Source organism: Electrophorus electricus, chromosome 2 (genome assembly GCF_041902795.1).
Source record: "Electrophorus electricus isolate QZ-2024a chromosome 2, ASM4190279v1, whole genome shotgun sequence".
Classification (NCBI taxonomy): Eukaryota; Metazoa; Chordata; class Actinopteri; order Gymnotiformes; family Gymnotidae; genus Electrophorus; species Electrophorus electricus.
The window spans coordinates 38,102,042-38,116,734 of NC_137498.1; the positions used below are offsets into that span (position 1 = coordinate 38,102,042).

The 14,693-nt window shown below is 43.7% G+C and overlaps 1 protein-coding gene across 10 annotated transcripts in view; it reads left to right on the forward strand.

The window, feature by feature from the left end:
• Positions 1–14,693, forward strand: part of atxn1a (ataxin 1a) — a 64,299-nt gene that overhangs the window by 22,919 nt on the left and 26,687 nt on the right. For 5 of the 10 annotated variants that reach the window (XM_081702448.1, XM_081702458.1, XM_027006310.3 and 2 more), the window contains one exon: positions 14,353–14,458. The exons of the other annotated variants lie outside the window; for them this stretch is intronic. The gene's annotated coding sequence lies outside the window, so the exon portion shown is untranslated. The remainder of the gene's footprint in view (positions 1–14,352; positions 14,459–14,693) is intronic. 10 annotated transcript variants of the gene reach the window in all.

Consider the following 14,693-nt stretch of genomic DNA (forward strand, 5'->3'; position numbering starts at 1 on the left):
GTACACATGCTGCAAGCTCAGAGGTTAGAAAGCCCACAGGCGGAGAGGGCCCAGGCAGAGAGAACTTACGTCTAATTATATCTATATTACATCTCTGCACAATACATACGTGATGTTACCTCACATTCTGACAAGGTATAAAAAGAAATGTGTGTGTGTGCGTGTGTGATTTTATTTCCCCAAATGGTATGATAATTTCTCGATTTTGTAGAATACAATTCTTTTAGACTAGTTTCAGAAAGTGATTTTTTTTTTTCCAATGTTTTTTGATGTGAGCAGTCATTGAGTGCTCACATCAAGTACCTGCAGTCCTGGCATTGCACAGGTAGAGTAAGTTACCAGCCTTTTCTGGACTGCATGTTTGAGATGTTTTGTATTGGTTTTTTGCAGTGCATAGCAGCATACAACAAAGGCTCTTCAGTTATGGTGGGTGCTGAGTATTTAGTAATCAGCAGACACCCTGATCTGTCTCCTGCAAGCCCAGATAGAAAGCACGGTGAACTATGCATGTGTGTGCGGTTGGGAATCTCTCCTCCAGACTGTGGGTGAGATCTGAGCTCTTGTAGAGTTGCTACTTTATGTCTAAAAATATGATGTGAGTTCACAGCTTAGATGGAGGTTTTCACCGTTGATCACATGGATGAAGTTCCTTGTGAGCCAGAAGCTTTGAGGGTGAACTGAGCATGCCAGAGGAATAGAAGGGCACAGCGGGTGCTGGGTGTGCCTGTCGATCAGCAAGATTCGGTGAACCTGCCACCGTTTTGGCGTGTTTGTTTGTAGTATCGTACGTTGAAGGCGTGTGTTGTATAGCATGTTTTTGGAGTTTATTTTTGTGATTTTAAAGGCTGGTAATAACAGAAGTCTGAAGCCAAATTTATTTATTTAACGAACAGGATTGACGTAATCCAAGGTCAGCCCACGAAGCCTCATGTTTGGACAGTGTCACATACCAACTAAGTGTCATATTGGGCAGAAGCACTGCAACACTGATCAGTTCACCTTGCAGTGGTGGCCACTTATCTCATGGGCTGTGGGAGGAGTTGATGTCACTGCAGTGAATGAGCACCTTGGCCATCCTGCCATTCAGGTTTATGCCCCTTGCTGCCCAAATCCCCCACGCTGTGTCTGCTCCAGTGACTCTAATCCCCTGAGGCAACAGTGGATCCTCTTTTGGACAAATGGTGCTGGTGTTTTAGATACATCTGCATACATATCAGAGTGAGATGTGGAGTGCATAGGTGCTGCTCTGCAGATGGTGGGTGATGCCCACATGGTTATACAATGTGAATTGTGTAATGCAGAGAAATCGCCTACCGGTATGTCCCCAAGCCCTCTGTTTTGCTTTCCCTCATGGTCTCTCCCATTCGTTCTGTGCATCTCTCTCTGTCTCCCCCCTCCCGGTGTGAGAACACTGTACTCTCTTGGCAGCATGCAGCCATGTCACACTCACTGAGCCTCTGACTAGGCATTACAAAGAGCCGCTACCTGTCAGTGTGTGTACACATAATGGGCCTCCCCCACCACAACTCTCTCTCTCTCTCTCTCTGCAAAAACACGGTAGGCCCGCCCTCTTTCACTCCTCGTAGGAATGAGGTGGAACCTTCTCTGATGGAAGATTTAAAAGAAACTGTTTCAGTCAAGTCACAGACACAAGTAAATAGACCTTTGTACTGAATTCCTAGCTGAGGTGGGGGGGAGCTGAGATGGGTAGATGCAGAGTGTACAGCTGTGCCCGAGGGACTGTGGGTAAAGGCAGCTGGCCTACTCCTTACATGTGTGGTCATATTTATATGGTATCTACATGTTTTGTTTTTTTTTAATGTTCGTTGCAAGGTAACATTCTTTCATTCTTTTAGTATGAAGTGCTGGATGAAAGAGGAATGTTTTTAACTTTTCTTGTTGTATTTAGATTTTAATGGCTTTCTTATTTTGTGTGTTAGCTTAATACACATATGCGCATGCATAATCATTCCTCATCATTTATGGATTTGATTATTGTCATTAATGGCTTCAGTGAGAACATGCCACCCCTGCACAGTCATTTATCTGTGCATAAATGCTATATAATTTAGTGGACGTGGTCATGACAATGACATCATCGGAAGGTAGACTGTGTGTTGCCAAGGTTTCCAGGCTGTGTGTATAGATTGGAGTCTCTAGTGCAGAGGTTGTTCATTATTCTTTGATGTGGAGTGTCGAATACTTGAGAGGGACTGCTGTGGAAGGTTCTGGGAAGTCTACTTGACAGCGATGGCAACTGCAGATAGTGGAGGTGGGAGTGGATGGTGGAGGCAAGAGCCTGTAAGTCACAGCTGGAGTGCCTGTCTGGATGGACGCACCACCACAGTCCACTGAAGAGGGGGCCAGGGAAAGAGAACAAGAGTCAGGCTTCTGACCACTCTCTCCTGCCCTGCTCAACAAGCCTGTTGGCCGGTATGTCGGATGGTCTGTCAGTTGGTCTATCAGTCTGTTGGCCGGTTTGACGGCTTGTTTGTCAGTTTGTCTGTCGATCAGTCTATCAGATGGTTTGTCAGTCAGTCATTCAGGATAGCTTGGTATAGTTTTGCTTGCTGTGAGGCAATGTGAAGCTCCTGGTCAATTAGCCTGTATTCAGTAATTCAGTATCACATGACTGGTGCACAAACAGAAATTTTGTGTCCACAAACTATGTAGAAAGCAGTGCTATATAGCCCCTCCCTGAGTGGCTAATACGCTTCCTTTAGTCTGGCTCTGCTGAGGCTCAGGTTCCATGTGAGAGGGCAAGAGGGACTTATCTGTCATACATTGTCATTCATATACATTGGTATATGAAGATCTGAAGGGATACTCAGACAGTGGGCATTTCTTTACTGTTGCTCACTCTTGGGGTAATACTAGAGCCTGTCCTTAGCCCTGCTGTACACCCACATGCACACGTGCACACACACAACCCAACCAACTTTCTATCTGTTCCTTTCTCTCTCTCTCTAATCTCTCTCTCTCTCTCTCTCTCTCTCTCTCTCTCTCTCTCTCTCTGTGTGTGTGTGTGTGTGTCCCTCGAGAGAGATACAAGAGGAAGAAGGGGAAAGAGGAACAGAGACATAGGTATATGTGCAGCAAATTGTATATTCTGTAAAAGATATATACCAATATGGCAAGGTACACTCTGTCTGCCCCCACCCCCCCACCCTCCATCTCTCACACACACACACACACACACACACACAAACATACACACACACCTCTGCCTCCCCATGCCTGTGCTCCCTGTCCCCCTGCAGTGTGCAGGTTGGGATTAAAGAGCGTGGGAGTCTGGCAGTTTTACTGCTACCTTGGACTTTCTGCAACACTGAACACCCAGCACCACACCAAGGTTAGCGACGGATGTGTGTGTCTGTGCATGTGTACTTGTGATATGCATGAGTATTTGATTTGTATTGGAGTGCCTGATTTGTGTTTTCTGTGTGCTTTCATGTGTGTGTGTGTGTGTGTGTTTGTGTGTGTGTGTGTGTGTGTGTGCATGTGTGTGTTTGTGTGCATGTTTGTTTGGGTGTGTGTGACTTGAGAGGAAGGTGGAGCAGATTTGACTGAGAATTAACAGTGTGCACTTGCAGGCAACCTCCATGTTGTGTGCCTGTGGAATGCATGGATCCTAATGCAGCTGTATTATCACAGGCACTGGCCCATTAACAATTGCATGTGTAATTTCTTCCCTCTCCTGAGTCCAGCCCACTCCTGCATGGGTGGATTAGGTGTGCTGGGCAGTTTTGTCAAACTCTGGAGATCCCTAAACTGTTTCACATAGGGTGATGGTACCTACAGGGACAACTCATTATGACTCGCTGTAATCCCCCTGTAATCCCTGTGGATGGTCCAACTCCTACACTAAACTGTTGCATCTGAGACATATCAAGTGACTGTAAATCGAAATTCACAGAAATGCGTATATGTTTCCTGCATTGTTTTCGGAAAACCACTAACCATTCCAAATTGTGGATAAATGAGAGTAGCTCTGCGAGTGCGTAGGCAGCCCGGATCTTTGCTTTCATGAATGCAGAGAAATGTAGAGCAGCATTTCCCCTACCCCACCAGCCAAGTGTGTGAGTTAGTGAGTGAGTGAGTGATTGCATGAGTGAGTGACCGCTTGAGTGAGTGAGTGCATGAGTGTGTGAGTGAGTGAGTGAGTGTGCAAGCAGGAATGTGGGGGAAAAGGAGCATGAGGCTCAGGTGTCGCTTTGACTCTGGACTGCTCCTCCCCCACACCATCCAACAACACCCCACTCCAACTCCCACAAAACACCACCCCACACCACTCCCCAAGGTTTGGGAACTTAGTTCATGTTGATTAGTTCACAAATAGCTCTAAGTAGAAGGATTGGGCCTTATTAATGACAGCTCTAGTTAATGACCTCCCCACTTTAATACATTATGGCCAGTGGCTGAGGTCCAACTTAGTTTAGTAAAGAACACATGCTAAGCTAGGTTTTGTCATTTGTTTGTTCATGACAATGCAACATACAAGAAAAAAGAAGAATTATCATTATACATTGATTCTAAAGGAATATTTGATGTTGGATATGGTGTTTTAAAGTTTCCTATTATAGTTCTACAGTTCTGTGTAGCGAAGCATGAAAATGGAGTAAGAGTTATGATATCGGTGTTTTACACATTTTCTGCTTCTGTGTTATGCCATTCGCTTTCTGAGTTCCCTGTGCACCACAGGCGGTGAGGGGCAGGGCAGGCCACGGGAGATCAGAAAGGGCAGATCATGTGGGCTGAGGGCTGTTTTGTTTGAAGGTGGACTGTGCGTTCCTGAGTTTGGCTGGACCATTGGACAGCTTAATGTGAAGATCAGAGCAGCCTGGGTGGAACATGCTGTGTGGAGAGAATGTCCTTAATGGAGGTGTACCTGACACACTCCAGAAAACTGAACTCTTTTACTTAAACATGGCCACTGATACCAAGGTTAATGTTAATGCATGCAGGCACACGCTCAGCCTCGCGAAAACGTACACACATGCACGCACGCATACGCACACACACACACACACACACACACACACACACACACACACTGTCTTAGTGAGTGTAATTAATCCTCCTGCTGTGTCACGCAGTGACTCATCACATACACATACGGCCAGCCTCACTTTGCTAGAGTACACACAGTACTGCTAAATGGCTTCCACACACACATGCTGCATGTAGGCAACTGCACACACACACAAATACGCACATACACACTCCTCTGGCGATAACAGACGATGGAGTATAGTGATAGCATCACAGTCACACATGTACACATTTAATATTTGTCCCTCCCATCATGCAGACACACATGCGCACACACAATATTAAATGGTAAGCCACAGCAGGAAGCTCTTTGTGCAACCACCCAACGTATGTAAATGAGGAGCGAGTGGGGTGTGAGTGCTCAGCTCCCATGCAAATGTAATGGAGACCTCAACCACAGAGGTTATAAATAGACACCCAGTGTGTGACTGCCTCAATGAGCTGTGGCTCTTAAAGATACACACCTCATCCTCTCCTGGCCCCTTACCTCACCTGGACCGCCATGGATCACTCAGTAACCTGGCCGACATGCAGATGGGAACAGAACAGATGGGAGCAGAACGTGGTGGGGGTAGGGCTGGGCGCGTGGCAGTGCAGACGTGTGGTATGAGCTGCTTCTGCACTGATGTCTCAGGATCGTTGGGGAGGGAGTGTATGTGACGTATATGAAGGATCACATTTACTTAGTTTTTTCTCAGGCAGGCCTGACTCCTTCTGTCTGTTGGCTAACAAGAATGAGAGAGTGAGAGTTTAGAAAAGTGGGGTAATAAGGCCTGAGATTACATTAACCCAACGAAGAAATCTCTCCAACAGTGATTGAGACTTTGTCAAACAGCCTTGCACTCTAATGTAAGCAGTGTTTTATGCCTTACTGTCTGCTTTCCTCACAAATCCGGACTGTCCCAAACTCACCTTGTTAAAATGTCACACATTGTGTGTGAGGTGTGCTTTTCATACTTTTCTGTCAGTTTCCATGCAAGTGTTTGTATGTGTTGGTTCACATGGACGTATGTGGATGTGAATGTGTGTATGCTTGTGTGTGTGTGTGTGTGTGTATGTGTGTGTGTGTGTCTGTATGCTGACTTCATATGTGCTTTTGTGGTCCCATTATCATCATGTAATAGAGATATTTAGTTAAATATTGTCATTTTACACATAGTGTTAACTTTTCTCAAACTTCCTCTTCATTTAACCATCTCTATGTGTTTGTGAAGCCCGTGTATGCATGTACAGTGTTTGTACAGAGTATGTTTGTGTAGAGTATGTGCTTGTATAGTGTGTTTGTGTAGAATATGTTTGTGCAGAGTGTGTGTTTGTGTAGAGTATGTTTGTGCAGAGTATGTATTTGTGTAGAGTATGTTTGTGTAGAGTATGTTTGTATAGTGTGTGTTTGTACAGAGTATGTGTTTGTGTAGTGTGTGTTTGTACAGAGTATGTGCTTGTATAGTGTGTGTTTGTGAAGAGTATGTGTTTGTGTAGAATATGTTTGTGCAGAGTGTGTGTTTGTGTAGAGTATGTTTGTGCAGAGTATGTATTTGTGTAGAGTATGTTTGTGTAGAGTATGTGTTTGTATAGTGTGTGTTTGTACAGAGTATGTGTTTGTGTAGTGTGTGTTTGTACAGAGTATGTGCTTGTATAGTGTGTGTTTGTGAAGAGTATGTGTTTGTGTAGAATATGTTTGTGCAGAGTATGTGTGTGTTTGTGCAGAGTATTTGTTTGTGTAGAGTGTGTGCGCAGGGTGTGTGTTTGTGCAGAGTGTGTGTTTGTGAAGAGTATGTGCTTGTGTATACTATGTTCTTGTATAGTGTATTTGTGTAGAGTATGTTTGTGCAGAGTGTGTTTGTGTAGAGTATGTTTGTGTAGAGTGTGTGTTTGTGCAGTGAAGTTGGTGACTTGCTTCAGCATGGTTTCTTAATTAGGTTTCCATCTACTTGCAGTAGGGCACTGCACAACAACCCTACGATCTGTAACCATGCAACCAGATCTTTATGTGACTGTGTTACCAGGCAACTTAGTGTCCCAGTGGTGAGGTAACAGTGTAAAATTGTCATAGGTGACTGTCTCTTTGCTCAGACTCTGATGATGACCAAATCTTAAAGAGGCACTGGGCCAGAATACATGATGTTTGTCCACATGATAGAAGAAGCAAACATAATCTCAGGTCAGTCATCTCTTTTGGTGATGGGACCTTCAGTTTCTATTCAGTGAGCCCAGAACTCAGGTTTGCTTGACTCTGGAAGTATAATGTGTTTATTATAGTTTCAATTCAGTTTCCTCTGTGATACACTTGATTACAAATAAAACATAATTTGCTTGTCCTGTACTGCTACAGTTTAGAGTAGGAGAGCTGTAGCAGATCCAAATGGATTAGGAGGTTCTGCTCATTCTCCTATCTACTTCCTGAATGCCTGACTGGATTTTCGCCCTGATCCCTGAACATCGGGAGGATCTTGTTTGGATTCCCAACATACGCTACTGAACAGCGCCATCTGCCTGTGAAAAACATCTTTTGCTGGAATTTGACTTTGCCCAGGGTCCATGTGCACTAAATGATGAGCAAACTACAAGACAACACCTTTTTAATATCTCCAGAATGTTCGAACTTTGCATCTTTTGGCTGCCTAGGCAAGTGTCGACTGCAAATGGAAATGTTTCATATTGCGAGTTGTTTTTTTTTTTGTTTTGTTTTTTTCCTGTTAGCACAAAGCTAGCACTGTCTGTTTTCTGGCGTGTCTCGCAGTGGGGGTCATGGGGAATGGCAGTCCCACACTGCTTCCAGGAGGCTCTCCCTGGGGCTTGGAAGAGATGGGGCTGGCAGAATGCAGGAGAAAAAGATTAATTTCTCTCTCTCTGTAGATGTCTGCAGGAATCCTTTTCTGTCCTTGTGCACTTACCTCTCCGTGTTAGTCTGTGTCTGTCAGTCTGTAACTGGTTGTATGTGGCTGTGTGTAGTGTGAAGACTGTGTGCTTTTCTGTGTCTGTTAGATGTGTATATCTTCCATTTCAGTGTAAGGTTATCTCCTCCCATCCTAAACCTACTATTTAAGAACCCACTACTTATTTACTTTTTTTTATTCCAGGATGATTCTAATGGTTAAGAAAAGCAAGATCTTCACAAGAGCACCTTTGCATGAGACAGTAAACTGATCACCAATCTCCTAGTAAGAAAAAGATCACTTTATGTCAATGCAGGATAGTAATGTACACCCACTACATGAGTGGCTTTGTATGATTGGTGGACAATGGTGTCAGTCAAGCCAGACCTAGAACAGGAGCTCAAAACCACAATATGATGCCCTCACTATGGGAGACAAATAAAGAGGGGTTGTTCCAGTGCAGCGTGGTAATTTGAGAGAGGTAGTGCGATCTGCTTACTGCTGCCTTTGTCCTGGCTGATATGGTAGCAGAGACAGGAGAAATGAAGCAAGGACATGGCTATTGCTGCATCACCCCGACACACCCACAGAGGTCACCAAGCTCAGCAAAGGGCTGAGTGAAGCTGACTCCCATCCACTCCAGCTGCTCCAGGTAGGCAGAAGAGCTGGAGATAGCTGTTTAGGCTTTAGGGAGAGAGAAAGTATGTGTACATTTGTATACATGCATGTGTATGTGCACATGTGCATGAGTGTGTGTGTGTGTGTGTTTAATTGAGTATGAGGTATCCTCTTCACAACCTTTTGTTCAACCTCAGTATCACGGAGGAACAAAGGAGAGGGATTGAATGGTAATTGGCAATCGAATGACGTGCTTTGAGATCGCAAGACAAGAGACTAGTGTAAGGCAGAGTGCTGTCAAGGCTTGCTCTCAATGTAAACGATGCCTTCTTGGGATGGAAGTGTGTGTCGCTGTGGCGACAGAAGGAATGAATACAGTTTATTGTCACTGAGGAAGCTGGTAGCATCCCTCAGTGCATGAATGGCTGTGTAAAGTCATCCCTCATCATTAAAAGCCGGCCTGACTCACTGCTCGGCTGCCTCTACCGCTTAGAAGTGCAGAAGACAAATGGAGGGGAGAGCTGTCTGATCAGCTGCTGCAGGCTGGGTTAGCTTATGTTTTGGTGGGGGGCGTGCCTGTGCACTCCCCTGTATGATGGAATTACCCTGGCAGCCTAGCATGGGCACACGGGCAGGCACATATTCAAACACATGCACAGGCACACACATGGGCACACGTGTATGCTGGCATTGTCAGGTCTTGGCTGGGAAGATGAGCTCATGGCCTGTAGCAACTCTATTGATCCAGTCGACAGCGGCAGAGTAGTAATGATGTCATCCCCGGCTACTCCCTCATTCTCACACTCGCGGCCTCACAACCATGACCTTGAATGGACCAACCATGAGAGGGAGTGTGTTTTTGTGTGTGTGTGTGTGTGTGTGTCTGTCTGTGTGTGTGTGTGTGTGTGTGTGTGTGTGTAAGGAAAAAAGAGAAAGATAAAGGAAGAGATAGAGAGACAGGAAGAGATTTGCTCGACTCTAAGGGATGAAAGGAGGATCTGTACTGTGTGCATGCACACACACTCACACACCACCACCACCAGGTTGCTTTGGGCCACTCCATCTCATCTTTATTTAGAGAGGAGAGTAGCCATATCTGATATTATTTATCCATCTAAAAGTGAAGAAGAGGTCACGTGACCAGTCAGTATGCTTTATAAGCCCTTCTCTTGATTTAATACCAGATGGCTTGTGTCATTAAAGAGCATCTTGACTTATTAGTTATGTCAAACATTACAACATCTACCTATTTTATTTCTTTTACCATGTGTTTCTATATCAACGTGATCCATATACTGCATGAATGTAGTCAAGCTGTGTCCAAAGAATCCGATTGTTCATCTCTCTCTCTCTCTCTCACACTTTCACATGCTCTCATTCACATGCATATAGACACACACATACACAGGACAGCTGTGAATGTGCCTGGAAGTTGAGGAATGTATAGCAGTAAATCACCAGCCAGTGAAGAGTGTGAGGAGACTGGCTGGTCCCTAAGCGTCAGCTGCACTCAGCTTTCTCCATCCCTCTGTTTCCTTTTCCACTCCTACTGTTACTACTTGGTTATTCCCTTTTAAGCACCTGGACACAGTCCATAGACATTTGTAGAATATAGTTGATACAGGTTGATGTTTTCTTTACAGTATCTGCTTGTAGTTGTTCCCAAAGGGAATATATATATAGAACAGTGCTCTCTTTGCAACTTTCTGATTGGTGAAACAAAAATGAGCTCTTTGAAAGTCCATTCTCCTGAAATCTTAAAGGCTAACAACATGTTTGTTTGAGGAAAAATGTGCTTTGAATGGAAGTTTAATCCATTAGTGAAAGAAGTATTTTAACTGCTGATACAGTTTGGAGCTCCACTTTAAAACGCTCAAAATTGCCCTCCTTACTAAATAATGGTTAAAATATTTTTTAAAGTCAGCCTCTTTCCTTTTGTTCTGCGCTGTCTCTCTAGCTTTCCTTGCTGTGTGTCTCAGTATTGTGTTGTCCTACTACTTGTGTTATTTTAGGTCTTTGTCTTCATGGGACTGTTCAGTGCTGATAGCGCTGTTCAGTTAGGCATAAACAGGGGTGGACACATAAGAAAATACCAACTCAGTGAAATGTCTCCATGCCATAAGCCAATAGATTATTTGGTGTCATGAAGATGACAGTAGAGCAACAGAAATAACCTATTCCAAGAACCAGATGTACCATGATGCTAGTAGAGGACTGGAGTACAGGCTGAGGTGATGAAAGCTTGTGTCTGTAAATACCTCTCAGATTTGTGGTCAGTCACGCTTAGAAGGCCACATATGCTTTTTTATTTTCACAAATGTAGAGAGACAGTAAAATCATTACCACTGCCTCAACCCCAGAGAGTGTTTTTAGTAGAACTTTCCCATAGTCGATATTAGTTATGCCACACCCCTTCAACACACACACACACACACACACACCTTCGCAACTGTACTTACATTGAACTTTCTTGATAAGTGTTAATCTGTTGAAAGAGCAAGTCAAAGTGTGTGAGTGTACGTGTGTGTGCACTGGGTGTGTGTTTGTTATGGATGAAAATATATGGCACATACTATCTTAGAACTTATGCACATTGTGTTTTAGAATTTTTCTGAAATTATGTAGTAGTGTGTATGTGGTATGTGAAAGCTATTTGGTGTATGAATGTGTAAAGCACTCACGTTACTTCCTCCACTGCGTGGGTGTTTTTGACTCTGTGTGTGCACTGCGAAAACCCTCCCAGGACCTAATGTATTTACAACAGAGAACAGGGAAAACAGCTGTTACTATTCAGACAATAGGTGAAAAAATATACAATAAAATCAAGTGCACAACATTGTATATGGTGATACTTATAGCACAGCAGTTGACACTGTTTTTCACTTTGTGTGTATGACTGTGTTGGAGAGACAAAGAGAGAGAGACAGAGAGAGAGAGAGAGAGAGAGAGAGAGAGGCGTGCTGAAGTAGAGAGAGATGCTTTACCTTAATGGTATGTGTTTTAGAGAATATGTGGTTAATTGTACGCATGCCTACTTTCCTGTTCTCGTCTCTCTGGGCGCTGCTTGTGTCCTCAGCCTGGGAGCTGGTGTGTTGCAGGAGCTGGTGTGCTGAGGGGCACTGTGTTCAGCAGGGCCTGTCGCCATTCTCTCCATTCTCCACACAGGCAGGTGTGCAGGAGACTTGGCATATTTATGTGGCTCAAATGAAGATTGAAAGTGTGTGTGTGTGTGTGTGTGTGTGTGTGTGTGTGTGTGTGTGTGTGTGTGTGTGTGTGTGTGTGTGTGCATATGTGTGTGAACATTCTAGTCTTCCAGGCTTCCCTGGTCAACAGTGCTGTAAAAACAATCTTTGGAAAACAACTGTAGTGGAGAATTCCACTACAGAATTCCAATGTCATCATGTGCCCAAGTATATCTTTGAAAATATCTTTGCATGTGTGTTTGTGCATGTGTGTGTTTGTGTGTGACTGCATGTGTGTGTGTGTTGTATTGTATTTATGTCTATTTCCTTCTGTCTCATTCACCTTCTAGCTGTGCTTGTGGGTGGTAAAGCTTGTATTCTATTATGGAGTTTCGAGGTGTGCCTTTTTTCAGAGTTGGAGCATAGTGATGGAGCACAGTGAAGCATAGTGATGTGGTACACCCTCAATTCCATTTCATTTATGCTGATAGAGCAATTGAAGTGAAAAATAGTATACAACTACAAAACGTGCTCTCACTTTATATATAGAGTATTTTTCCATGTCTTTTCCATTTTCAATTACACCTCAAATATCAGCTCCTCTCATAAATCCTTACTAAATATCTTTCATAAGTCCTAACCAAGGAAGTTTCTCCTTTCTTTAGTCTCTTAAAATAAAAAAGGCTACATTTAAAAAGTGTGTGCTGGGACTTGTGTAGACTCGGCTGGATGAGATGCAGGGCTCGCCCTGAGGTATTGTACAGCCTTCTGAGGTATGTCCTTGTGGCCTGGCAAACTACAGAATGCCTGGAAAGAATGCTGTTGGGCGTTCTTCTCTCCGGGCGATCCATCAGACTGGGAACACATGTAGCACTGTACAGATAAAATCAGCCTCTAATGTGGAGGGAACGCAGGCCTAGCTTCCACTGCAGACATGAGGAGAGCAGAGAGCTCTGCTTTACATTGTGCAGCTGGAAAAAAAAGAAAACTTAAAATAAAAAATATTATTAGGGAATAATAGTATCCTAAATATTATTATGGAATCCTATGGAAAAAAAATCTAAAATTATTATATACATGTAACCTCATTCCACTGTTGATCTAATTACATAACTGAGACTGTTAATTTGACAATATGAAACTAGCCTTAACATTATGATTTTAAAAAGCATAACCTTAACTTATGATTAAAAACAAACAAACAAACAAAAAAACTTTAAAATCTTTTTTTAAATTGTCACTCATTCGTCCAGTGCATTGCTTACAGCTTTGAGTGTGTTTGCCTTTGTGAACCTTTCTGAGTAAACTGAACTCTACATACCAATTTTAACCTAACCAAACAGCTGAATGATCATTGCCAGCAGAAGTGTTTTCACATGTTCTGAAAGTGCCTGTGTGGTTGTTTTCCTGCAGTGGATCGTAACTCCTAGCACTGCAGCAGGCATGCCAGGCCCAGACAAACAGAGGCTGGCAGGCTGAGGTTGGCAAGCAAGGCAACACTGGATATGTTTACTGCTTGTAGCCTCAGCCATTAGATTAAAAACATTACATTAAAAATGAGCATCGCCTGCTCGTTTAATGCAACACCATGTCTGGTTTTACAGTGCATTTAGTACTGTAGTCAAGCTCAGTTAAATAAGAGCTAGAAGTCCAGTTCAGCATTCCATCAACAGAATAGAAAAGAGGGTGATGCACAGGGTTTTTAACTAGCAGCTTTTCAGGAATGTAGGCCACAGAACTGCTTGGTTATCCACTGTCTAATGAATTCAGTATAATGAATCTACCACGCATAACCACATGGAGTCATCCCCACAGAGTGAGATGACTTTAATTGTTCCACAATGCATGTATATTTGTAGATTCTGTATTAGGTTACTGAGGTTCAGTAATGTGTCCACTTTAATCTCCAACCTGGCTAAATCCTCTCCTCTCCTCTTCCTCCCATCCAATCCCATCCCATCAGATAATATGAAACAAGAACTTGTATTACACAAGCATTGTTCATGTAAAGGAACCATATTGATATTATCCAGACCTATGAAAGTAACAGTTTCTCCATCACATAATGCCCTAGAGATTCAGAGCATCCTTTTTCGGTCTGCTGTGACCTCTCCTCTACTGTTCATTCCGCGTGCACTTCCTGTACCTCCAGGTCTGAACACCCCTGTGTCCCTGACTATCTGTGCCGACCATCACTGGCCAATGCAGTACAGCCATCCAGTCATGATTTGCAGTCTTTTGCATTCACTTTGCACAAGTCCAATTTTGATTGCATAGGCTGAGTGGGCTTCAGTGCTGCTCTTGTCTTAGATCAGCCCCGGTATGCAGGTCAGCTGCAGAGCCACTGCCCTTAGCAACCACCCAGCTACATGCTGCCTCCCCCTCCCCCCATGTGAAGGTAAGTGAGCTCCTAAAAGTATGGCAGTCAGTGTTAGAGAGCATATCCCCCTATCGTGTATAGATGTGCTTGGTGTGGATGGGGCATAGTTTGATGCAGGTTCATGGGGATAATGTCTGCTTTGCACAACACCTTATGCCTATTATAAGGATTCAAAGCAAGTGATGTATCATTTGTGGAGACTGTTGGTTTTCTGACTAATTTGTGCGTATGTGTTTATGCACAGGCAGAGCTGGGTGCTTGAGAACACGTGTTGAGATTTTAAGGGTCCCCATGGGCTGTTCCACACACTAACACACTGGAGGTAGAGCACAGGAGCTGAACTGAATGCGGTAGGCCACGCATTCTCACAGACACAATCACACACACTCTCACATGCAAGCACACACATCTGTGTGACATTCAATCTGTTTGTCTTCAACAGGTTTTATGGTTGTACTGTTCCTGTCTTCTGATGTCTTGAGACCCTCTAGCTTAACCTATAAATCAGAACAAATAAGATTAGTTAAAATTTGCTCAGAATGGAACAGTTGTTTAATGAGCAGCTTGACCTACAAAGTGCAATTC